The following is a 25,294-nucleotide window of genomic DNA, read 5'->3' as shown; positions in this document are numbered from 1 at the left end:
TTTTTTTTTCAAAATATATGTATCTATATTGGTCCTTTGCTGTGTTGTTAGTTATTTCATTTGTGTCTGAATCTTCGTGACCCCATTTGCAGATTTCTTGGCACAGATACTGCAGTGGTTTATCATTTCTTTCTCCAGCTCATTTTACAGATAAGGAAATAAGGCAAACAGGGTTAAGTGACTCCCCCAGGGTCAGATAGCTAGTAAATGTCTAAAGCCAGATTTGAACTTGGGAAGATGAGTCTTCCTAATTTCAAGCCCAGTGTTCTACCCACTGTACCACTTAGCTGGCCCCAATCCATTCTTTAAAATAGCTACTTTTTCTTACCAAGTAGGTTTGGAGAATTAACTGAAGTAATCACTATTAATTAAGCCTACTTTTCCTTTCTATCACTTCAGTTTTTCAAATCAATTTTCTGTATTTAGCCATTGTTTGAACAAAGAATCTGGGGTTCTACATTTCTTTATGAACCATCAGAGAAATATCAAAGACCACATAATTGCTTTATAGACTGGAACCTCACTAGAACACTTTAGAGAACAATTCTATACAAAGCAAATAAGTCTCGGCCCTCAGAAACAGAACCAAAGTTTTGCTACAGAAACAAACCAAAGTTTCATGGACTCTAAACTCTTGAAAGTGGTCTCACCTCTATATCCATTCTCACTTCCACCACTCAAATTCTAGCCTCTAGCCTCTACTACTACTTACCTAGACTTGCCTGTACCTCTTGACTGAATAAGCCTCTTGTAGGCTTCTTACCACCAATTTTCCCACCTCAACCTCCCTCTTTCTCCATATGCTGATTTCTAAAGAAATTGTCCCAGTGCTCAGATCTGATTATTTCATCCCCACCTTTATATGTCCCTTTAAGGCTTAATTCAATTCAATTTAAAAGTATTTACAAAGTGCCTAGTAGTACATGAAACTGTGCCAAGTGCTGGATCTACAAAGACAAAAAGGAAAGGCCTTTCCCCAAGGAGTGTACATTCTACTGGTTTAACACAGTAAGATTACCATCCCAATTTTACAGATGAAGAAAGGAATCAGTGTTCATTCAGGCTACTGTTAATTAAGTACCGGAGTCAGGACTCATATCTAGTCCGTATCCTGACTCTTAAGACCTGTGCTCTTTACGCTATGCTATGCTGAAAATGTTCAATAGCTCCTTACTGCCTAAATACTAAAATCCGGACTCTATAACATTCAAGACTTTCTATGGTCTTGTTTAAAGTCTTAAGTTGGTTCAATTATATCACTCCTGTCTTTCTGGTATCTTCCAGGAACAGAGTTCAGAGAGCCAAAAATGAGAAAATCAGAACTATGAGTCACCATAAGAGCTAATAATGTCAGATATTTAATAACCCCAGATGAAGAAGTGCCTCCTTCAGTTCAGTCCACATGTTTGTTTAAGGATTAATTTCTGGAACAAGGAAGTGTTTGCCCTCATATCCATAACAGGAAGATACAATCTGGATGTTCACCATTTAGGGAGAAATTGCTTTGGCTGGCCCTAGATGAAGGCAAGGTAGATGTATCAATGCCCTCATTCAGAGCTAGTGTGTTAGGTATGACAATTTTTAAAATTATAAAGTTTAGGATATAGTTATAAGTTAATATTTATCAATTATGCTATTACCAAAAAAGATGGAGCCTGACCAAAATTTTTATAGGAATTTTTGTTCACGTCTTCTTGCCAGGCTCATTATGAGCCTAGGTAAAAAGACTACCATAACGAAAAATGCAGCCTGCAAGGCAACATATGTTGCAGAGTATAAAAAGGTAAAGAAATTCTATGAAAGAATCTCCAAATTCAGTCAACAGTTACTATGATGGTTGGAGACTTCAGAGTAAAAGTGAGTATAGAGGAGAATGGCAAAAACATTTTGGAAAATACACTTCATGTTTGAGAAAATAAAAAGACCATGAGTTTATACACTGCTTAAATGCTTCATGCCTATACATAATAAATATTTTCTTGTTTAAGAGAGCCAGAAGGCACAGGATGTGGCAAGAACCATACACCACCACAAAAATAAAACTGAGTATTTCCTAACACACAGGAAACAGGTTACTGATCTAAGTCATATGAAAATCAGTGGTCTGTGTGCCATCAGACCATGAATTAATTAGTAAAAGGTAAAAGTCAACACCAAATTAGAAGAAAGGAGCAAGAGAAGAACTGTAGAAAATTATAACAGCTTAAGCCTATTCAAACGAGCTACTTTATGATGAAAACTGGAAAATGAAAAAAGCAAATATATTGACTATGATTATCACCATATCCTATTAAAATTTAATTCATGTAAAATAGTCACACCAAAGAAGTAAAAAAAAAAAAAAACAGAAAAAACTTGATTCAACTTGGGAGGGATGGTAACAATGGCAATAAAAATTCAGAATAAAATTTCATTTGTAAAATGTTGTGGAGAAGAGAGACAGAGTATTATAAGCTGTATCAATTTACAAAAAAGAAAAAATAGTGGAAGAGACAAATCAACGGAATGTGTGGTAAGACCAAAACAACACATAAAAAAAAATTACGGTTGAAATTCGCATGAGGACAACTAAGAGATATAAACTAGAATAAATCTGTCATTTTTTTTATAAGAATCTATTTTTGCCATTACTGAACAAGCAATCTGGACCCTGATGTGTTAAATAAGAAGTAGAAATTAGACTTAGAAAGATGAAGTTAAGAAGAGCACCTGTGCCAGAGAAAGTACACATGGAAGAAATCTGTGCCAGAGACCACATTAACTAGAAGGCACTGAGGGATTGCTTTAAGTGACATCTCTGGGAGAAGACGATATGCAAAAAAAAAAAAAAAACTGGGAAAAAATTACAAATAAACAAAAATGCAAATGAGGCTTAGTTTCTCATCTTTTCACAACCCTCATTAAAATGACCTAAACTAATAGAGAGGATATTCTTAAAGGAAATATGAAAAGGGAACATATAGTCTTTCACAAGTCAGTCTTTTAAAATAGGCCCCATATTTAGTCTCAGAATTGATTAAATATCTCACTGTATTTGTTCATTAGAGCAAAATATAGTGTTTAATGGTTCTCCTCCAAAAAGATTTCCTGTGCATACATTAAAATTATAAAAATTCACTGATAAATGCAACTACAGAGAAAAATCTAGTCATGACTTAACATTTCTGGGCCATCATTTCTTCATCTGTAAAATAAGTAGGTTAGAATAGTTAACTAACTAGCTTGTAGATTCTATTAGATTGTATAAGACTGCAGTTAGACTCTAATAGATTTTATTTATATTAAAAAGCATTTCAGTGATAAACTAGTAAGAGAACAATTCATCTATCATTACGTGAGAACAATGCATTTTACATAGGATTGTAGGACAATATAATTACAGATTTGAAGTTGGGAGGGACCTGAGAAATCATCCTCCCCTTTCATTTATAGATGAGAAAATAGAGGGAGACCCGGAATGGTAAAATGACTTGAAGTACCTATGGTACTATGGGAGGTGCAAAGAAGAGGAATAGATGATTTGGGTCTTGCGGCAGCTTCCTGGAGCTACCTTCCACCCCTAACACTTCTTTTCCACCTAAACATTTCAGGTTTTGTTTTCCTACCTTCCAAATCTCTCTCTCCTCTCTCTCTCTTTCTCTCTCTCTCACAAACACACACATACAGCTGGCATCAAAAGGGAAAGAATGAAGGGAACGGACCCAGAGAACAAAGGATAGTTTTGTCCTTTTCACAAAGCTAACACAGATATTAAGAACCCTTGAAGACTTTTATGTAACCATCCACTATGAATCCTACATGTTCTAAAACTCAACCAGTCTGAGAAGCAGTGATTTACAAGCTGTATCACAAACTCATAGGGATAAATTATGTGGCTACTGCTATTGATTCCATTTCATATGTGGAAAAGTTAAATTACATAGATTAAGTTATTAGCTCATTATTGTTTCTTCAACCTAACATTTGATGCACAATTAGAAGAGATGTGGTAGTAAAGCACTACTCTCAATTAAAAGGAATTAAGGTTGGAATCTGTCAACAAAGTCAACAAGTACTTATAAAGTGCTTACCATATGCCAGGCACTGTGCTAAGCACTGGAATTTCAAATAAAAGCGGGAAGACAGTCCTTAACCTTAAATAGCTTGCATTCTACTGCTGGAAGACAGCACTAAAAAGGAGGAATCCTAGAATTGCTACCTATTATCTATGGGACTTTAGGCAACTCTCTTTAATGCCTTGGGTCATAGTTTCCTCATCTATAACAAAATGAGTTTGTTCTAGATACCCAGGATCACAGATCCAGGGCTGAACAGAACAAGAAAGGCCATCTGTTATTTTAGAGATAAATTATCTTTATCTCATATTTATATTAAGTCATAGGCAGTATTGCTCCCTTTATATTGTGTGGTTTGATCAGTTATATAGATCGCTATCTCCCTTTTATTATACGCCTAATTAACAGAGAAAAAGTTTGTAATATCACACTGCTCAGAGATATCTACCCAGCAATCTTTTTTTTCCTGGGGGAGGAGGAGGAACTGCTTAAATATTTTCATTAATTATGAGGGACATACATATTTTTATAGAGGTTAAATTAAATCCCATCAAGTCTCTTATTTCTTTTGGAATCTACTTTGTTAGTGGAAAAATATCTGTTTAGAAAGCTCTAGTCCTTCCTCTAGGAATGCTAACTTTAGATCCTTTTGGTCTCAGATAACATGGGGAACAACAAATGAAATTAAATTTTAGGAAGAAAGAGAAAAGCTGTGCAAAGAAGTAGGTTTAAGTTTTGCTCTCTCCCCATCACCTTTTCATTTCCTGTATAACTCAGGGTCTGATCATTCTGCCAGAAGGAAGTCTGGCAAGAAGCCAAATGTTGATTTGCATTTTTTTTTTCCTGGAGGGGAAAAATGTCCACTGGTTTGGCATCATGTTTATAGCTGATTTATAGAAATAATCCAAACTCATACTTTTCCCTTCCCCCCACCCCCATAATCCAATGCAAACATTTAGGAAAAAAAATTCCCCTAATTAACAAGCATTTATTTTCTCTCCCTCCTATCTATCCTCCATGGAGGTGGGAGAGCAGGAGGGTCACTCTTGTAATAAATATGTGTAGTCAGGCAAAATAAATTCCCATTTTGGCCATCTCCAAAAATGAATGTCTCATTCTCCATCACCTCACCTGACAGGAGTAGCTTCTTCTTCAACTGTCCTCTGGAATTGCTCCTGGTCATTACATTGATCAAACTTCTTAGGGTTTTTAAAAATATTTGTTCTTACAACATTCTTACTGTATAAATTGTTCTCCTGGTTTTGCTTACTTCATGATGTATCAGTTCATACAAGTCTTCCCAGATTTCTCTAAAACTGCCCTTTTCATCACTTCTTACAGTGCACCATTACATTCATATTCCATAATTTGTTCAGCCACTCCCTAATTGATGAGCAGCCACTTGATTTTCCAGTTCTTTATCACTACAAAAAGGGCTTCTATAAATACTGAAGAACATCCCATCCAATATCTTGTAGTAATTCATATAGAACAGTGCTATATAAATATCATTATTTGTTGTTTTGTTAATAATAATAGCCCCTCAAAGCCCAATTCGTGATTCATGGTAGGGGTGTGTGTGTGTGTGTGTGTGTGTGTGTGTGTGTGTGCATGCACGCACGCACGTACGTGTGCTGGCAGAGGAGTGAGAGGGAATGCAATGGCAAAATAAGGTAACACCAACCAGGATGATATACAGGTAGGTCCTGATCACTGCAAATCATGAATTCCATGATTAAAACTTGCACTGCCTATTTCCACTGGGCAAGAACCAATTACCATACTCTAAAAAATTATAACTCTAATGCTGTGAGTTCAAATACATGCAATCCTTTCACAGATTTCATTATGCACACTAATGGGAAGCTAGTTTATATCAAACATACTATGTGCAGTGAGAACATTAATTTCGAAGACCTAGGAGGAACCTTGAAACAATGGTTAATTGTTTGGCCCCCTGAAACAATAGTCAATTATTTGGCCATCCTGAACAACAGCCATCTCAGCCAACATAATGAAATTGCTCCTATGAATTTAAGAAATATAACTGCAAATCAACTCAAAAACTATCATGATAATCAGTTCAACATAGATGACAGTAGATAAACTGTCAATTCTTCATGTTCTGATATCACAATAAGGCAAGAACAAATCAGAAATCCCAATCCCACATATGCTAGAAATGCTTCAGTACTTCAGATAATGGTTATTAAAATCATCAAATTCATGTGTGTGTATGTGCGTGTGCGTGCCTGTGTGTGTGGTATGTGAAGTGAACTGAAGAAGTAAAAACTTCCAGTATGTACCAATGCAACAACAAAAACGAAACTGGAAAAATTTCACCAGTTTTAAGCAAGGGCTTTCATATTGCTTTTTGTCAAACAATGCCCTCAGTTTTAAGTTACATAACACACTGCTGACCCAGCAGGACAATCATAAAAATTAACTTCATCCCTAAACTTAGATTAAATGAAATTGGGTAGCTATTAAAATTTGAAAGAAAAGAACATGAGGTCATTGAAAATCTTTACTCAATGTAAACTCCAGAAATTATACCTAATAATGAAAAATAATATAAATCAAAACCAAATTTCTACTAATTTTGAAAAGGAGATGGGCATACTTAGATTGGAATCTAGAAAACTCTCTCTGAGTTTGACATTAATTTAATTAGCTGACTATTCCAAAACAGAGTGATTTTTGAAAAGCCACCTGCTATTAATGATCATGAACAGATACATTATCCCACAGTATCTGATACAAAATGTAAAAACATTTCAGTACATGCACATAGTTAACAGATGCCGAAGTGACAGATATAGTAACCTTAAGATAAAAGTCAGCACCCTAAAAGAATACTCCTATTAGAAATTTTCAAACCTCATCATGGCAGAAGTAACCTAAGAGGTGTCAAAGATCTGCAGAAAGCCCTCTTAGAAGATGGCATCAATATCTAGCTGTTATATGTAGTAGAAAAATTAAATTCCACATAGATAAATTAAAGGCAACAAAAAAGAAACATGTGGAAAGGAATCTAGAAAACAGAAGCTTACCAGAAATGTCTACATTCCATTAATAGGCAGTTAAAAGCAGAAATTAAAAAATTGATATAAGGCATCAAAATCAACAGGAAAAACAAAAACAAACAATTCAACATTAGTCAAAACTTTACAAAGCAGGCTTGAGGAATAAGAAAAAAAGGGCATGACAAGAAGTAATATCCCGAAAATTTATGGTTTATGTACTATATACAAGTCAAAAGAAATCCAACACAACAAAAGTATAAGTTGAATAGAACTTTAAAATTTGCATGCCATTAATATAATGAATGATGGAAGAGTTACATCAAGGTCTGGCCTCTCTGAAAACATGAAAAAGTGGCAGGGTCATATATGATCAATTACTGACCCAAACAATTCATAATAGTGCATGAATTACTAGCAAAGCACTTTGCTAGCGTCTGCTCAGGTGTAAACCCAATCCTACAGATGTAAACCCAATCCTACCTTTCCTACCAGAAGGTGTCACTATCAATTACTAAAGGATAAGAACCTCAGTGAGCACTTTAAAACAGGCCCATTGTATGTTTATGTAATTTATATAAGGAATTCTCAGTCTGGATCATATGCACATAAAATCTATAAGCAGTTATGAGAAAGCAGTGTGTCAAAAAGTCCCAGGGGGTATTAAGAGCAATTCATTATCAATTTAGTAATCATTGAACAAGCTGCCTGGATGAGTCATAACATATACATTACATATACACTGCCTTTTTTGATGATAACAAAGCCTTGGATTCAGTTCTGCCCTTGGGACTTTTTCACATACCTATAATATAAAAGAAGAGATAACTATAGGGATAATGATAGAGTATTTGATGTCCGCATGAAACATTTGATGTCCACATGAAATTTAACAATTTCACTAGCAATTAATATAAAACACTGCATTTTCCAGGGTAAAAGTTTAAACCTATTAGTTTCTGCCTAGCCTTAAATCTATTATCATCTCTCCTAAAGAGAACTAAGAATGGTTTCCATATTCAACAAGCTAAACGAAAACATCTTTTTGTTGTTCTTCAGTCTTGTCCAACTTTTTATGACCCCATTGACCATAGCATGCCAGGCCCCTCTATCCTCTACTATGTCTTAAAGTCTATCCTAGTTCGCATTCATAACCCTATCTATCTCATCCTATTACGTGATGTACTCTGCATTTAACTTAAATAAATAGGGTGACAATATACAGTCTTGTAATCCTATTTCAATCTTAAAGTAATCAGTTGTTTCATGATCAGGTCTAAATGTTACTTCTTGGCCTTCATACAGGTCCCTCAGGAGACAAGTAAGATGATCTGGTACTCCTATCTCTTTGGGGACTTGCCATATTTTGTTGTGATCTTTTAGTGTAGTCAGCAAAGCAGAAATGGATATTCTTCTGGGACTTCCTTGTTTTCTCCATAATCCAGAGAATGTTGGCAACTTGGTCTCTAGTTGCTCTGTCTCTTTGAAAACCAGCCTGTTCCGGTGCTTCTCGGTTCATATATTGCTGAAGCCTAGCTTGCAGAATCTTAAGCACATCCTTGCTGTCATGTGAAATGAGCACAATTATTTGGTGATCTGAATATTCCTTGGCATTGCTTTTCTTTAGGATTGGGACGTAAAGTGATCTTTTCCAATCCAGTTGCCACTGTTCAGTTTTCCAAATTTGCTAGCATATTATATGCAGCACTTTAACAGCATCATTTTTTATGACTTTAAAAAGCTCAGCTGGAATTCCATCACATCCACTAGGCCTTATTGTTAGGAATACTTCGTATGGCCCACTTGACTTTATTCTCCAGGATGTCTGACTGTAGATCAGTAACCACATCATCAGCATTATGGGTGATGTTAAGCCAATTCTTGCATAGTTCTTTTGTATATTCTTGGCACATCTTCTTAATCTCTTCTGCTTCTTTTAAATCCCTACCTTAATTTTTGTCTTTTACCATACCCATTTTTGCATGAAATGTCCCTTGATATCTCTAATTTTTTTGAAGAGAACTGTTATCTTTTCCATTCTGTTATTCTCTTCTATTTCTTCCCATTGATCATTTAAGAAAAGCTTTTCTTGGGAGGCTCTCACTCTTGGAGGTCTGTTGATGTGGAGACTCTGGGCAGCTACAGTTAAGAGCCCTCCAGCTTGTAAATCTGGATGTTGGAACTTTGTTAAACCCTGGAAGCTGCCACTCTCCATGTCCAAGATGTTGCTGGATTAGGTCCATTTTGATGGAGAGCTTATCCAATGCCAGAAGTCAGAGAACTGGGAACCTTACCCAGGATACCCTCTGGTGGTTCAGCCAAGAGAAAGGTACCATCAACACTGAAGGGAGCCAAGATGGTGGCTGGGAAGCAGAGACTTGCTTAAGCTCTCCACCAGGTCCCTCCAAACACCTGTAAAAAAATAGCTCTGAACAAATTCTAGAAGCAGGGCTCCAGCCCAGGAAAGCCTGGAAGGTTGCTGGGAAGGGTCTATTGCACAGAGCTGGGAGCAGAGCAGAGCCCAGACCAGCATGAGCCGCGTCAGGACCAACCAGACCAGGAGCCAGGCAGAAGGGCGGTAAGGCCCTGAATCATTGAGCTGTGGCAGTTACCAGACTTCTCAACCCACAAACACCAAAAGCAACAGAGCAGGTTAGCAGGAAAAACTGCTGGATCAGAGTGAAAGGAGTGTGCAGTCAGCCCCAGCCCTGGTGGTGTAGAAGTGGTGCAGCAGTGGGGTTGCTTCCAGAGCTACAGCTGTGGTTGCTTCTGGCCCCAAACCCACCTGATGGAAGGAATTAAGTGGCAGATCAGAGCAGGAGTGCAGAGCCTGCTTGGATCTGGGGCTTGGTCCAGGGTGGCAGAGCACTGGTATGGCAAAGCTGGCTGTGTAGAAATAGCTCTGAAAACAGCAGCACAGCCCCTAAAGTTTGAGACAAAGTACTCTTTACTCTACAAGCAGTCATACCCTGATGAAAAACTCAAGGGTCAAGTAGTTGGCTGGGAACATGAACAGGCAGTGAAAACAGTCTCAGATTCAGACTCAGACTTTGGAATCTTTCTTTGGTGACAAAGAAGACCAAAACATACAGCCAGAAGAAGTCAACAAAGTCAAAGTGCCTATATCCAAAGCCTCCAAGAAAAACATGAATTGGTCTCAGGCCATGGAAGAGCTTAAAAAGGATTTAGAAAAGCAAGTAAGAGAAGTAGAGAAATAGCTGGGAAGAGAAACAAGAGTGATGCAAGAAAATCATGGAATAACAAGTCAATGACTTGCTAAAGGAGACCCAAAAATATACTGAAGAAAATAACACCTTAAAAGTAGACTAACTCAAATGGCAAAAGAGCTCCAAAAAGCCAATGAGAAGAAGAATGCCTTGAAAGGCAGAATTAGCCAAATGGAAAAGAAGGTCCAAAAGACCACTGAAGAAAATGCTACCTTAAAAATTAGATTGGAGCAAGTGGAAGCTAGTGACTTTATGAGAAACCAAGATATTATAACACAGAACCAAAGGAATGAAAAAAAGGAAGACCATGTGAAATATCTCATTGGAAAAACCACTGACCTGGAAAATAGATCCAGGAGGGATAATTTAAAAATTACTGGACTACCTGAAAGCCATGAACAAAAAAAGAGCCTAAACATCATCTTTCAAGAAATTATCAAGGAAAATTGCCCTGATATTCTAGAGCCAGAGGGGAAAATAGAAATCGAAAGAATCCACCGATCACCTTTTGAAAAAGATCCCCCCCCAAAAAAACTCCTAGGAATATTGTGGCCAAATTCTGGAATTCCCAGGTCAAGGAGAAAATACTGCAAGCAGCCAGAAAGAACCAATTTGAGTATTGTGGAAACACAATCAGGATAACACAAGATCTAGCAGCTTCTACATTAAGGGATCGAAGGGCTTGGCATATAATATTCAGGAGGTCAAAGGAGTTAGGATTAAAACAAAGAATCACCTACCCTGATAAAATAGGAGACTTTCAAGCTTTCTCAGTGAAAAGACCAGAGCTGAACAGAAAATCTGACTTTCAAACACAAGAATCAAGAGGAGCATGAAAAGGTAAACGAGAAAGAGAAATCACAAGGGACTTACTAAAGTTAAACTGTTTTGCTACCTTCCTACATGTAAAGATGATGTGTGTAATTCATGAGACCTTTCTCAGTATTGGGGTAGTTGAAAGGAATATACATATACAGAGGGCACAGGGTGAGTTGAATATGAAGGGATGATATCTAAAAAAATAAAATCGAATTAAGGGATGAGAGAGGAATATATTGAGAGAAGGAAAAAGGGAGAGATAGAATGGGGTGAATTACCTCACATAAAAGTGGCAAGAAAAAGCAGTTCATTGGAAGGGAAGAGGGGGAAGGTGGGGGGGGGGGGAATGAGTGAAACTTGCTCTCATCGGATCTGACAAGAAGGGAATAACATACACACTCAGTTGGGTATCTTACCCCACAGGAAAGAAGGAGGAAATGGATAAAAAGGGGGTATGATAGAAGGGAGGGCAGATAAGGGGAGGAGGTAATCAAAAGCAAACATTTTCAAAAAGGGACAGGGTCAAGGGAGAAAATTGAATAAAGGGGGACTGGATAGGAAGGAGCAAAATATAATCAGTCTTTCACAACATGAGTACTGTGGAAGGGTTTTACATAATGATACACATGTGGCCTATGTTGAATTGTTTGCCTTCTTAGGGAGAGTGGGTGGGGAGAGAAGGGGGGAGAATTTGGAAATCAAAGTTTTAAAAGCAGATGCTCAAAAAAAAGTTGTTTTTGCATGCAAGTGGGAAATAGGATATACTGGCAATGGGGCAGAGAAATCTATCTTTCCCTACAAGAAAGTAAGGGGAAAAGGGATGGGGTGGGCAGGGAGATGGGGTGATAGAAGGGAGGGCTGACTGGGCAATGGGGCAATCAGAATATATGCCACCTTGGAATGGGAGGGAGGGTAGAAATGGGGGGAAAATTGGTAACTCAAAATCTTGTGGAAATCAATGCTGAAAACTAAAAATATCAAATAATAAAGTATGGAATTAAAAAACAAAAGCTTTTCTCTCTTTGCTATTCTCTGGAATTCTGCATTCATTTGGGTATATATCTATTTGCCATTTAATGTATATGGATAACTATGAGCTCTCTAAAACATTAAATAGCTCTTTTATCTCATAGGCTATTTCTCCAATGATATCAAAATATCATTTGGATTTGGTTAAGTTTGACACTCTTAATGTACAACAAGGAAAAACAGATACTGAAAGCTTTGAGTTCAAATCTTGAGTTCACATAATGGATAAAAATGATAACTACAAAAATATCCTCCAGATAACAAACAATGCATAAAGATATTAAGAAGAAGGCTTAAATAAATAAATGCCATGGAATTAATTAGCATACTAAAATAAAAAAAACAAATAGAACAGGTTTAAAGCAATTAATGCTGATGTGATACCAGTTTTAATATACACTTAAAGAATTTAAATAGATTTGGAAAATACTCCTTCAAACACCCATACAATTTTAACAAAACATAGGCTCTTAAGTAAGCTACAAAAAGATCAATGTTTCCATGTCATAAAGGAGGAAGACCCTAGAACACATGACAAATTAGATAAACACCTACAGAAACACTTTTGAAATAAGCAGGTTATCAAATGAGTAATAGTAAAAGTTGAAAACAGGTATCTGATTTGCTAAATGTAACTAAAAGAGGTATACCTCTAGGTAGAAACTTATGAAGCCAATAATATCCAGGAGAAACTGAAAAGGTCTTCTATAGATAATATGTACATGAACTCAACTAACAATGTATATCAATAAAGAAGCATCAAATCCTACCAATTTATTTGGAGAAACAAAAGGTTTTATGATAGTAGTTCAGTACTGGGTCAATGTGATCTGGGACTATAGAAGGTTAATATTAAAGAACCTGGATCAACATCAATTATGCAGAGAAATGGTAGAGCCAGTGCAATACATCACTGCCAGCAGTAAAAGTTTAGCACCAACAGAATACTTAGCAAAACATGACCTGGTGACTAGGATTACATATTAGAAGCCTGCAATCTTTCATGGACTGACAGATGAAAAATTCAAACAATACACCAGACTATTATCACAGACTATTGCCCTCAATCGCCCAACTGTAACACTATTCTCAAAAACTTAAGATCACCATTTTAATATTTGTTGCCATCCCAAATATTCACAATCTCCATGCTTCCCAACACATGGAATGAAAAACTTTTAAAGAAAAGAAACTTGGCCAAAGAGATCAGAATAATGTGAGAACAAAATAGGGTACATATTTCTATTGTTCAGTGAGACTGTAGAGGATGAGCTTACATTCTAAGACTTTTATTCAAAAGCAGTTATTTGATCCACTTGTAGAATAATTCCTGGAATGATGAATATAAAGGAATAATAATAGAATAGCAACTTATTCCAGGATTATTTCTGTCTGAACTCATCAAGAAAAGATAAGAATAGAGAATAATAACTGCAAATGAGAACCTATTGCTTGTTTTCTAACTGAGCAGACTGACTTGTGGCTCTTGCAGTGAACCATTTTGGGACTGAATCAAACCAACCAATCATATACATGTTTATCATCTATTTTATATCAAGAGCTGTATTCAGGACCAGGGACTTCCAAATTGGAGAAGAGCAGCCAAAATTATCTTCATAATACAATAAGGAATATAGGTTGACTGGTTGCATACCAAGTCACTTGATTATGTCTTGCCATTTAATGCTATTAAGAAGGGCTTAGGAGAGACAGTAGTTTATCTATTCAATAAGCCAGATGTCATACCTCTGGCAAGCCCAAGCTCAGTCTTAATGAAGATTCTGCAAGTGGCAGCATGTAGAATGCTAGAAACCAATATGGCACCAGCGATCATGACTGAGGAAGAAGTGCACCTTTTTAAATAATGGCTTGGTCTAAGCATTATAAATGACAATATTCAAAGAACGGATAGTTCAAAAGAATCTAAGCCTAGTTTTTATATGTTGTATCATATATGGAAAGGACTGGTTCTCAGACTGTGTTTTCATGCACATCCAAGGCTTATAGAAGCCTCATTATTTGCTGCAGCATTTTATAACACAAAAGACAGTAATGGATAGTAGAGATAAGCTGCCTAAGATGCACTTGAGTTCAGAAATTGTTACTAGAGTTTAATGCTGTGTTTCGTTATACTAGGTTGGGAGCCTCCCAAAGCATTTGCTTGTTGTTGTTTTCTCTTATGCAAAATAACATTAAAAATCACTACAACTACTGGTACATGCAACTGTTTGTTAAAGGAAGATTTTGCTTTAACCTTAACAAGGTAGTACCACTGTTTTGTCTATTGGGTTTAACAAGAATTTTGTGGCTACTGAATGTTATCTTTTTGGTTAAAGGTTTACTTTTTAATTAACAGAAATCTATTCTCTATTATTCTTAATCATCTATTCTTCTCTTTAAATGCTACCATGCATTTCGCACTGCCATTTTATTTTAGATTAACAGATGCTAAAATGGAATTCAGAGATATTAGTCCATCCTTATATAATAAAAACATAGAGGATCAGAGGTGAAATTACTTGCCCAAAGTCTTATGACCAGTTAGTGGCATAATTGGGTTTTTTTGATGCTTTATATTGTTTGGTACACACAGAATGTCACAAAAATCTCAGTGCAGGGGATCGTTTGATAATGTCTCCATGGAGTGTTGTCAGTCAGCTGAAAACTTGAACTCCTGTTATAAGCTGTTAAAGTTTAAAAACCTCATTGATTCAGACTCTTATTAATTTAGAAGTTTATATCTTATGTATTTTATGACTGATTCTTACAGAATATAAAGTTAAAATAATTTCATTTATTAATTTTCAGGGTCTTATTCAAAGTACAATTTCTCAAATACAACCCAACCTACTTTTCTATTCAAATTCTCAATCAGTTTACTGTCAATCCACCTACAACACCAGTGTGTTTACACATACACACACACACACACACACACACACACACACACACACACACACACACACATATATATATACATACATACACACACACACAGAGGAACACACAAATTAAAGTGATTTAAAGTGATTACTTGTTCAAATGTATTCCTAGTCTGGATAAAAGGTAAGGTTTATTTTTTTTGTCCCTTCAGTTTTTTTTGGATGGACTGTTAAGTTAACTGTTTTGAGTAATAATGGCTTTCACAGAGCAATTCCTATAAAATCCTGAGGCTTGCACCAATCACCATAGCATCACCTCTAAGCAGGGTCAAATGAAGGATCTTACCATCTATCCCTCCTCCTTTTTTATAAAATTTCCTCCATGTTACTGGTAAACAATTTTGGAGAGACCGTTATCTCCCTGCTTATGACGTTAATAATCACAGAAAAAGACATCTGTGTTTGCAGTTACCAGAAATCTTGTATAGCATATGCATTAAAGACTCTTTGTTGGAAAAGAGTATTTAAGGTTGCATTTTGTTCTCTTTAACTAACCAACATATAAACAAAGTGGATACTTGTTTTATTCTATACATCTTTCAGTCAACAGTGTGACAGTAAAGATGTGGCATGCTGTAGAAAATTGAGAACATCTCTGCCTCTTCCCTCCTCTTATTTTTGTCAAGGATGCCCTCAATATTTGTTTAGACTGTGAGATATAAAACGAAAACATGTATGTGTTTGTGTGTTTTTTATATATGTGTGTGTATATTACACATATATATTTAGATTGCTATATTTCAACATAAATGATTTACTTTGTAATTCTACAGATAACTTCTGGATTAAATGATCACTAAGTTCCCCTCTAGCTCTAAATCTAAAGTCATATTATTCTGTGTGCCCTAGCCCAGGAGTCAGAAGGCCCAGTTTTAAAATCTGGTTATTACTAGCCAATTTTGTGAACTTGGTTAAATCATTTTACTTCTTACGGCTTCAGTTTCCTCATCCTTAAAATCAAATAATTGTTCTACTCCAATGTCGCATTGTGACACGGAGGTAGCATTGGATTCTTGAAAGCTCTGCCAGAAGAGCGAAAGCTCTAAAAGTATCTGATACCTTAAAAAGGGTGTGAGTATGGCCCAGGTAACAGGTTGAATCTATTTTCTAAGGCCTCTCCTAGGCAACTATGGAGAGACACGTCACCAGGCCACCTGGCAATGGATTACTGGGAGTGGTGGAAGAGGGGAGCTGATATGGCGACACATGAAACAAAAATATCTAAGGTTCCTTGAAGCTATGAAACTGCTTACAGATGTATGTACATAAACACACACACAGATATATACATATACATGCACGTATGCATGTATGTATGTATATTTGTGAGTAAAGATATAGTGTGTATTTGGGTATACATATTTGGGGATGTGTGTATATGTCTATGTAAATACATTGTCATTACGCCCAGCTGGCTATAGATCTCATACCTCTAATAGATCTGTATCCCAAGAGATAAAAAACAAAAAGGAAAAGAACCTATACGTACAAAAATATTTATAACAGCTCTTTTCTGGGGGCAAAGAATTAGAAATTGAGGGGATGCCCATGATAAAGGGAATAGGTGAACAAGCTGTGGTATGTATTTGTGATGGCATACTATTGTGCTATGAGAAATGATGAGCAGGACGCTCTTGAAAAAGGCTGGAGAAACTTGCGTAAGTTGATGCCAAGTGAAATGTAGTATGTACAAAGTAACAGCAATATTGTAAGATGATCAACTGTCAATGACAGCTATTCTCAGCAATCCAATGATCTAAGACAATTCTGAAGGACTTATGATGAAAAATGCTATCCATCCCCGGAGAAAGAACTGATGGTGTCTAAATACAGATTGAAGCGTCCTTTTTTTTCTTTCTGTTTTCTTTCACAACATGATTATTATGGAAATGTCGTACATGACCACACATGTATAACTTATATTGAGTTGCTTGTCTTCTCAATGACAGGGCATGTGGAGGGGTGATGGGAGAGAATTTGGAACTCACATGTTTTAATAATATATGTTAAAATTGTTTTTACATGTAACTTGGAAAAAATAAAATACTAAATAAAAAGAAAAGAAAAAATTTACTTTTCATGCTACAAGGAACCATGAATTCACTAGCTTGGTGTCCTCCGCCCGCCACACACACACACACACACACACACACACACACACTCTGACTTATTTCACAACAGGCCTTCCTGTGTTGTTAAAAAGAAAAATCACCTGGTGGTCAACCAACTATTAAAAAATGAAGCTCTCTGCGTTTAGCTAGACCGGTTCAGTCTATTGTCAGACTAAAGCTGACTCTCTACTGATGTAACCTGCCAAAACCCAAGGTCATCTCCATGAGGAAAAAAAAAATGAAACATCTGAAGATTTTTTAAGTGGAGGATTTATGAGTGAATCAACTCCAATGGTGAACCAAAACAGTTACACTTTGCTAGAGTCATAGGATCAAGGAGGAAAAGCTAGAAGGTACTGTCATTGTAAAAAGGCTACATCTTCCTCCTAAGCAGGGCAGTAGAAACTTTATTAAAGGAATGCAGAAGACACATGTACATGTGCACTTGACCATGGGGAGGCTCTTTTAAGAAAGCAAGCCTCTCCACATCCCCCAAGGAATTTTATATATTCCTCTTGGAACTATGGCTATTAGCATTAAACTTGATGCAGAACTTATCATTATTAGACAGAAATAGGACTACTTTTGTTTTTGTTTAATCAGTCTGGAAGCAAGGACAGAAGAAGAGAGTGATTAAGGGGCCTAAAACCAAAAGAAATGTGACTTCACTTTAACTGAATTGGAAGACAGTTTCTAAGATGAAGTTATTCATTTCTAAAAGAGAGAAGATACAAGGCCTTTCTTTTCCTCCACAGAAACAGGTCATATGATCCATAAAATCCCCTCATTTTACAGATGAGGGAAGTGAGGCTTAGAGAGGTGAGGCATCTTGCCCATGTACACATGACTAGTAAGACTCTGAAGTGCATCACAGTAGGGAGTGTGGTTTCTACTTAGAAAAATGGGGAGTAGAAGTTAAGGGTTTAGTTTCTATATGAGTACTACTACCAACACACAGAAAGCCCATTGCCTCTCATGGACATTGGTCCACTCATCTCCAAAATGCTATTAAGTGCTCAATATTCTCAAAGGAAAAACAATAACAGGCTTGTGTCCTGCCGACAATGAAAGACCAAACTGAAGGTAAAATAACAGTTAGGGAGACTCTCTTTTTATGACCTACAAAAAAAGAATACATATCCTCCTCATGGGAAGTTTTTTAAAGGAAGGACTGTTTCATTTCTGTCTTCGTATCCCTAGCCTAGCATGTAGTAGACACTTAATAAATGCTTGCTGATTTACTGCTTGACTTCCTAGAGGTCCTACATCCAAGGGAAAATTGGCTGGTAGTCCAGGATCTTTTCTTTTTTTCAGGTTAGACCTTCTCAAGCATGGTCCCACTCATCCCACATATCCTTCCATCTTATCCTCCCCACCAGAGATGAAGCATCCCTCTCCTTTACAACTCCAGTACTAAAACTGTGTTATTCATAGTCATGCTGTTGACACACAGCCAGCGAAGTTTTCTCCAGCTATTCCCACCATGTTGAATGTCTTTCCTCTTAGCTTCTAACCGATGCCAAGTTCATCAGACACTTACCAACTGCGTGACCTTGGGCAAGTCATTTAATCTCTACCTCAGTTTCCTCAAGTGTAAAATGGGATCTTTATAGTGATGGAATCATAAAAACTGCCCCGAAGTCCCAATATTCTAACTTTCTTATGGGCCCCACTAAATAGCAGGCATGTCCTGATTTAACCACGCATCTTGCTTTAACCACACCATAGGCCCCCAGACTCAATATAGCCACTGCCCCTACCTAGCCACTGCCACCTACTGCACACTCAACTCAATATCCTAACTTCTTCATATATGCCTCACCATAACAACAAGGGTGTCCATGAACTCATATTTCTCACAGAACAGCAGGCATGTCCATGTGATGGGATCCCAGCCATTGCCCCTAGCTAGTCACTGCTCCCAGACCCATTCTTCGCATTTCCCACAGAAACAGCAGGTATGTCCATGCACTCAACCACAACCACATCCATCTAGTCTCAGACAGGACCACAATACTCAGCCAATCAGAAAGCAGCATCACCAGGATGCCTGAGCAGGATGTGGACCCCTAAACAATAGAAGGGATTTTCCTTAAGTAAGACCTGTGAAGTAATAGCAAAAGCTGTCCTTTAGGTGAACTTATGATGTAGAGTCTTATTATATCATTATCATACATACATACCTTCCCAATGTGTTTTTCTGTATGCATTGTGGGTATGCCCAGTTCCACTGTAGCTGGGACCCCCTCCCCTATTACCTAATCCCTTAACAAACCCCTCCCGCATTTTTAATACTCATAATTTCTGTTAGGTAATAGCATCTTTACCCTATAAAAATCCATCTTGCTTTCTCTGAAGTTGCTGGTTCTTCTAGGAATTTAGCCTGCTTCATGAAAGGCATCAATCTCAATAAATGCCTATACTTGGATTAGAGATGTTCTGACTCTGAATTCTTTGAGACAGTTCCACCACAACACGTAATGAAACCACAATAATAGCACCTACCTCCCAGAGTTTTAAGGATAAAATGAGATAATATTTGTAAAGTGCTTTGCAAACTTTGAAGTGCCATAGAAACACTAGCTATTATATTATCATGTACATTATAGTAGTGCAGCTGGAAACCTTGAGGAATTGAAATCTAAACCATGAAGATTCCTGCAAAAGTGATTTGTCTTTTAAATGACAAAACTGAGAAGTATGAGGAAAGACTAGAGGAACTGGCTATAAGCTCGCAATCATCAGTGGAAGACATTCTAGGAAGAGAAAATATAAGCATAAATATGGAGACAGGAAAGAACAAAGCATGTTTTCAGGGAAATTGCAAGTACTCCAATTTAGTTGGAGCACAGTGGACATGTAAACCCTTGCAAATGAGGCTTTCCTGTGATATGAAAGGACCAGTTACATCTCAAGGGATTTCCCACTTTTTGGTCTTACAGTTCACAATTAAAACAATTTCATAACTTCACTGCTGGATGCCATTCATTGTGCCATTTGTAACTTCCCCTATTAACACATGGTTCACAAAACTCAAAGAACATCAAGTTCACGAGAAACTTATAGAAGGTAATGACACATATCCACGAGGAAACTTCCCTCAGAAGCTGTATAGCCTTAAACATTTAGATTCAGCTCCCTGGGTAGGGAGGGCCTCAAGCAGCTGCTGCTTTTATTGTGGCTCCTCAGTATGTATCCAACCAAGGTTCTCTGAAGTTCTACTGAAGGCTCCCAGATCCCAGAATTGTACACAGAGAAGCTGATAAACAATTACAATTAGTAGCCAGGACTAGAACTCTTGGTCAACATTCCCTCTCTACCCAAATACACTGATATTTAGCCTGGGAGGTATTAAATTCCCACTATGTGGTCAGCAAAGTGTCTAGATCCTACTTCTAAATTCTGACTAAAAATTTCACCCCTGAAAGTTCTACTCAGAGGTGTTATGAGGCTCAAATGATACAATAGATACAAAGCACTATGCATACCTTAAAGTGCTATATAAAGGCAATTCTCATCATTAGTCACCAGGCTACCAGTCTGGTGATAACATTATCACCTGAGTTTTCTACTGCCCTACTGTTCTAACTACCCAGATGAAGGGAGGAAAGAAAAGTATACACACACTTTTAAGTTGAATCTGCTTTATTAATACGTCCTTCAAGCTAGTTTCTAAATAATCAAAACAATAAATTAAATTCTGATTTGTAGTAACTGTTGGTTTTTAAGGTGTAAATGCTTATATTGAAAATACTCTCCCAAGGAGTTGGGTCCAGTCTACCCATGATTCTACTGCTCAGGGCAAGTCATCCTGAGGGAGAACTGAACTGGCCTGAACTCAGTGAAATTGTGAAACAGAAAGCTGACAGCACAACTAAAGGAAGTATTTTGCTTGAGTTTTGGCATTGATACAAGGGACAATGTCATTGTTCAAATTTAGAATCAGGCAAGAGAGGAGGAACTTAAGGCAGAAAAAAATCCCCTCAAAGGGCGGAGCCACGAGGAACTTGCTGTACAAATTCTCCCTGAACCTCAGTGTTCACTCTGGTAAAAGGTCTACTCTTCACTCTTGTTACTTGAAGCTGCTGGAATACACCAAAAGCCTGGTCAGGTGAGAATTATCTTACAACACCTCGCTATCACACACACACACACACACACACACACACACACACACGTACATACGCATGCACACACACAGACAAATAGAATTCTCACATTCATACAGATACTAGATGAAAATATATACACAACTGCTTTGTAGAACAATTTGAAGTTTGTATTTCTTGCCATTCCCCTGGAATCATGTGTCGCACACATGTTGTAACCTACCCTTTGTTCTCAGAATATAATATTGTTTAAAATGTGGAACCAAATATAAGGGCCTCCAAAGGAAATCACCTACATACTGGATGTAGTTTTACCTGAGATATCTGCAGCCACTGAAAAACACCAGTGAATTTTTAAAAAGAATTAACACTGGGAATACCCTGAACTTAATGCTCTTAAAATGTCATTTCATGAGCCCATATATAGATGGATACAGTTAAGTGGCTTCTAAGTTCAGACAGCAAAGTGAACCACCTTTAAAATAAGCTTTACACTTTCACTTCTGTTTCAAACAAATGGTTTTTATTTTCAGATGTGAAACTGTGTAAGCATGGGACAAAATATCTTCCTTTTCATTTTCAGAAAGAGCTGCCTAAAAGGAAGTGTCTCTTTTTCTAAGTAGCAAGATATGTTTTTTGAACCGCTATTTGCGTCTACATTTATCTAGTGACATTAGGTTGTACCAATAGTTATCAGTCTCATTGTAGTTCGTATTATCTTAGTTTGGTGCTAAAATGTCCAGTGGATATAGCTGTGAGTCACTCGGAGGTCATAAGAAGCTAATGTAATTACTGCTTTGCTGAAAATTGTTATCTTCTTAATATTTCTACTGACCAGCACTTTGAATGGTATTCTAACAAGTTTTTTTTTAAATGACTTCTCATACACCACTATTATAATGTGCTTTGATTTGTTTGGTTTGAACATTTCTAAACTTTGAACTCTCAGGCTAGATGTTATTTGCTCCTTTGACATGTTATGCTCAGGACTGTATAAACATTAACTATTGTGTTATTGTGATCATTCAAATAATTGACTAATTTAACCTTAGACCCCTCAGTAAATGAAAAAGGAGGAAATATATAGAATGTTTACTTAGTATTATTGCACTGACTCTTTAAATAAGCCTTTAGTGGGGAAAGATCTTAACTTATAAAGTCACTGCATATCCCATTACGGAACTGTACTGGAAGAATTTGTGTCTGTGTATGTCTACACGTGTGCATTTGTGTGTGCATACACACTTATTTTTTCCTTAACAGTTTTAACTCTGCATGGGAAGTTAGATCTGGGATTTGGTGTGCATACTCCATCCATTTACCAGCACTGCCATTTATTTCCTATATAATCTTGAGCAGTAATTCTTCTTCTGTAAGCCTCAGCTTCATCACCTATTAATAAGCATAAGAATAATACATGTCTTGCCTCCCTCACTGGAAGAGCCAAATGAAAGATTATATACGAAAAATATATTTTGCAAACTATAAAATGCCATATACAAGTACATTACTATTATCAGAAAACAATAACCTAAAAAGACTGCAAAAAACCCTTTGCAACTCTTAAACCTGAGCTTATTACTCCCTCCTCTCCACCCCCAAACTCAGCACACACACCTACGTATATAGCAAAAGGCACTAAATTTATTTAGAAGCAACATTACAATTCTTATTTTAGAGTTAAGGACAAAAATTCAGGATGTTTAATGCCATATTCTTCATTTATACACATAATTTAATAATTTAAAATGTCAAATATTAAAATTATTTTTTATATTCAATATTTTAACATTTGGTCTGTATTTCAAAAGAAGAAAGACTCAACACTTCCGCCTGAATCAGAATCTCAGAGAAGATTTAGATAGAGAAAGGGTTTTATGATATTTCCTAGCCCAATCTTTTCATTTTATAAATTAGGAAACTGAGTCTCAGAGAAAGGGAGGTCTCCTTCCAAGGTCCCACAAATAGTAAAGATAGTTCAGATTTGAAGAAACATCTGACTCCATATTCTGTGTTTTTTCCATTAATCAATCAATCCACAGGAGAACAGTCAAACAGTTTATTCTGAAAGATCTGTGGGGCTCAGGAAATCTTTATTCCACTTTTGGACTTATTACTTCTTTTCAGTCATTCCTGTGAATACATCAGTTGATGGAACTCCCAGTGTGGGAATCACCTCCACTGATGTAGATCAGTAACTCTTCTGTAAGTTAGAGAGGTCTGAGGAAGTTGACTTTGGTGTTGAAAGCGCAAGTGATTTGCTCATGGTCATGTAGGCTATCTGTATCAGAAAAAATACCTGAACCCAGATTTTCCTGATTCCAAGCCTGGCTCTTTATCTACTCTGGCTCTTGCAATCAAGATCTACTTCTCACCAACTTCTTCCCATTATTCCCTGTTGTTCTCTGGCATCAAGTAACACACATTTATTCCTTCCACATAACAACCCTTTAAATAACTGATACTGTGAACACTGATGACATCTGAAATGTTATAAGAAGAGAAGACAGAGCTATTTGCTCAGAGCTCTCACTCTTGGTGGCGCCCTGATGCAGAGACTCTGGGCAGCTGTAGCTAAGAGCCCTCCAGCTCATAACCCGGATGTTGGGACTTTGTTAGACTCTGGTAACTATGTATTGGGATTTGAATCAGACAAGGTCTGTCTGTTGATGTTTGTACTTTGTTTGTATTTTGCTCTGAAGTTCAGGGTGCTGGATTTTTCCACTGAGCTGAGTGAATGGTATTTGTATGCCGGATTAAAGTAAGCATGTTAACCCCTTAACATTGCTTTCCTTAGTAAAGCAGATCAAAAGAACCTATGCTGGCAGAGTTCTTGCTGTTGGGCTTGTGTTGGTTTTTCACCCCCACAGCAGCTGCTAGCAGGGTTGTTGAAACAGTAGGTTCTGTCTACAGAACTTTCTTGAAATACCAGTTTAATAACCTTGCAAAATAAGGAAACAATGATAATCTGGCATAATGGGTTCTTGATGAACCTATGCTGGTTTCCAAGATCACTATTTCCTTTTCTAAATGCATGATCCATTCATACATGAAAATATTGGTAGGTTATAAAAATGACTTGATTATATGAAAACCTACATTATTCAAAGGAAAATACAAATATGGATCTTAAACAGAGGCAATCTTCCCCCTTCTTATGAAATATAAATTTTATATGTATATTTGGTTTTTCAGAAAGTTTCCCTCCTGAGTTTTATGAAACATTAATTATACTTTAGAAGGAGGGAAGTATTAAGAAACTGGGGTTCATAACTGGGAGTGGGAACAGAACCAAAATTTTAGAACTGGAAGGGTCTTTTAACATCTGGTGTGAACATGTTGTTTTATAAATGAGAAAACTAAGACCCTCAGAGACCCACAGAATCATAAGATTTAAGATGAATTTCAAGGATAAGAAGAGAAAGAGGAAGAGATGAAGTAAAGTTCTGTGGGCTAAATCCCATGATCCCCTGTGTATAAGAGACAGAATCTTCAAAATGGGTTTGAAAGATGGGCGCAATTTGCACATTAGGAGACTATCTTCTTTTAAAAAGGGTTGTAATTCACAAGATTCCATCTCATATCAGGAATGGGAACATATGAATTAGGAGACTGGATAACCTGCCCTTAGCAATGTTGAGTAATTATGGCAAAGGCATACCCTGACCCTACCCCTGCTCGGGACTGCTCGATTTGAGTCTTTACTCCAAACAGTCACGTGCTTGAATAAATCCACATCAAAATTTATATCCGGGTCTCGCTCACTTTTTTTGGCATAACATTTCTGGAGGCCCCAGCGAGATTTGGGGGTGGCCTGTAGCAGCCCCCAAGACCTGGGCCAGGAGGGGTCTCATCCTCCGGTGGCGGGTGTTTGCTCGTCCCGACCTCCAGGGGAGCCAGCCTCTGAGATGTTCCAGAGCCCCAGAGTTAAGTCAGGTTTCTGGTGGGAATTCCCTTCTGGTTCTGGTGGGGATTTGGG

General features: G+C 37.2%; 1 protein-coding gene across 1 annotated transcript in view; it reads left to right on the top strand.

Annotated features, from left to right (window-relative positions):
- The first annotated feature begins 21,166 nt into the window (after positions 1 to 21,166).
- Positions 21,167 to 25,294, top strand: part of KYNU (kynureninase) — a 132,995-nt gene continuing 128,867 nt past the window's right edge. The window contains exon 1 of the mRNA XM_036743507.1: positions 21,167 to 21,317. The gene's annotated coding sequence lies outside the window, so the exon portion shown is untranslated. The remainder of the gene's footprint in view (positions 21,318 to 25,294) is intronic.

The sequence above is a fragment of the Trichosurus vulpecula genome, chromosome 2, assembly GCF_011100635.1.
Source record: "Trichosurus vulpecula isolate mTriVul1 chromosome 2, mTriVul1.pri, whole genome shotgun sequence".
Classification (NCBI taxonomy): domain Eukaryota; kingdom Metazoa; phylum Chordata; class Mammalia; order Diprotodontia; family Phalangeridae; genus Trichosurus; species Trichosurus vulpecula.
This window is presented reverse-complemented; position numbering and strand designations above follow the sequence as displayed.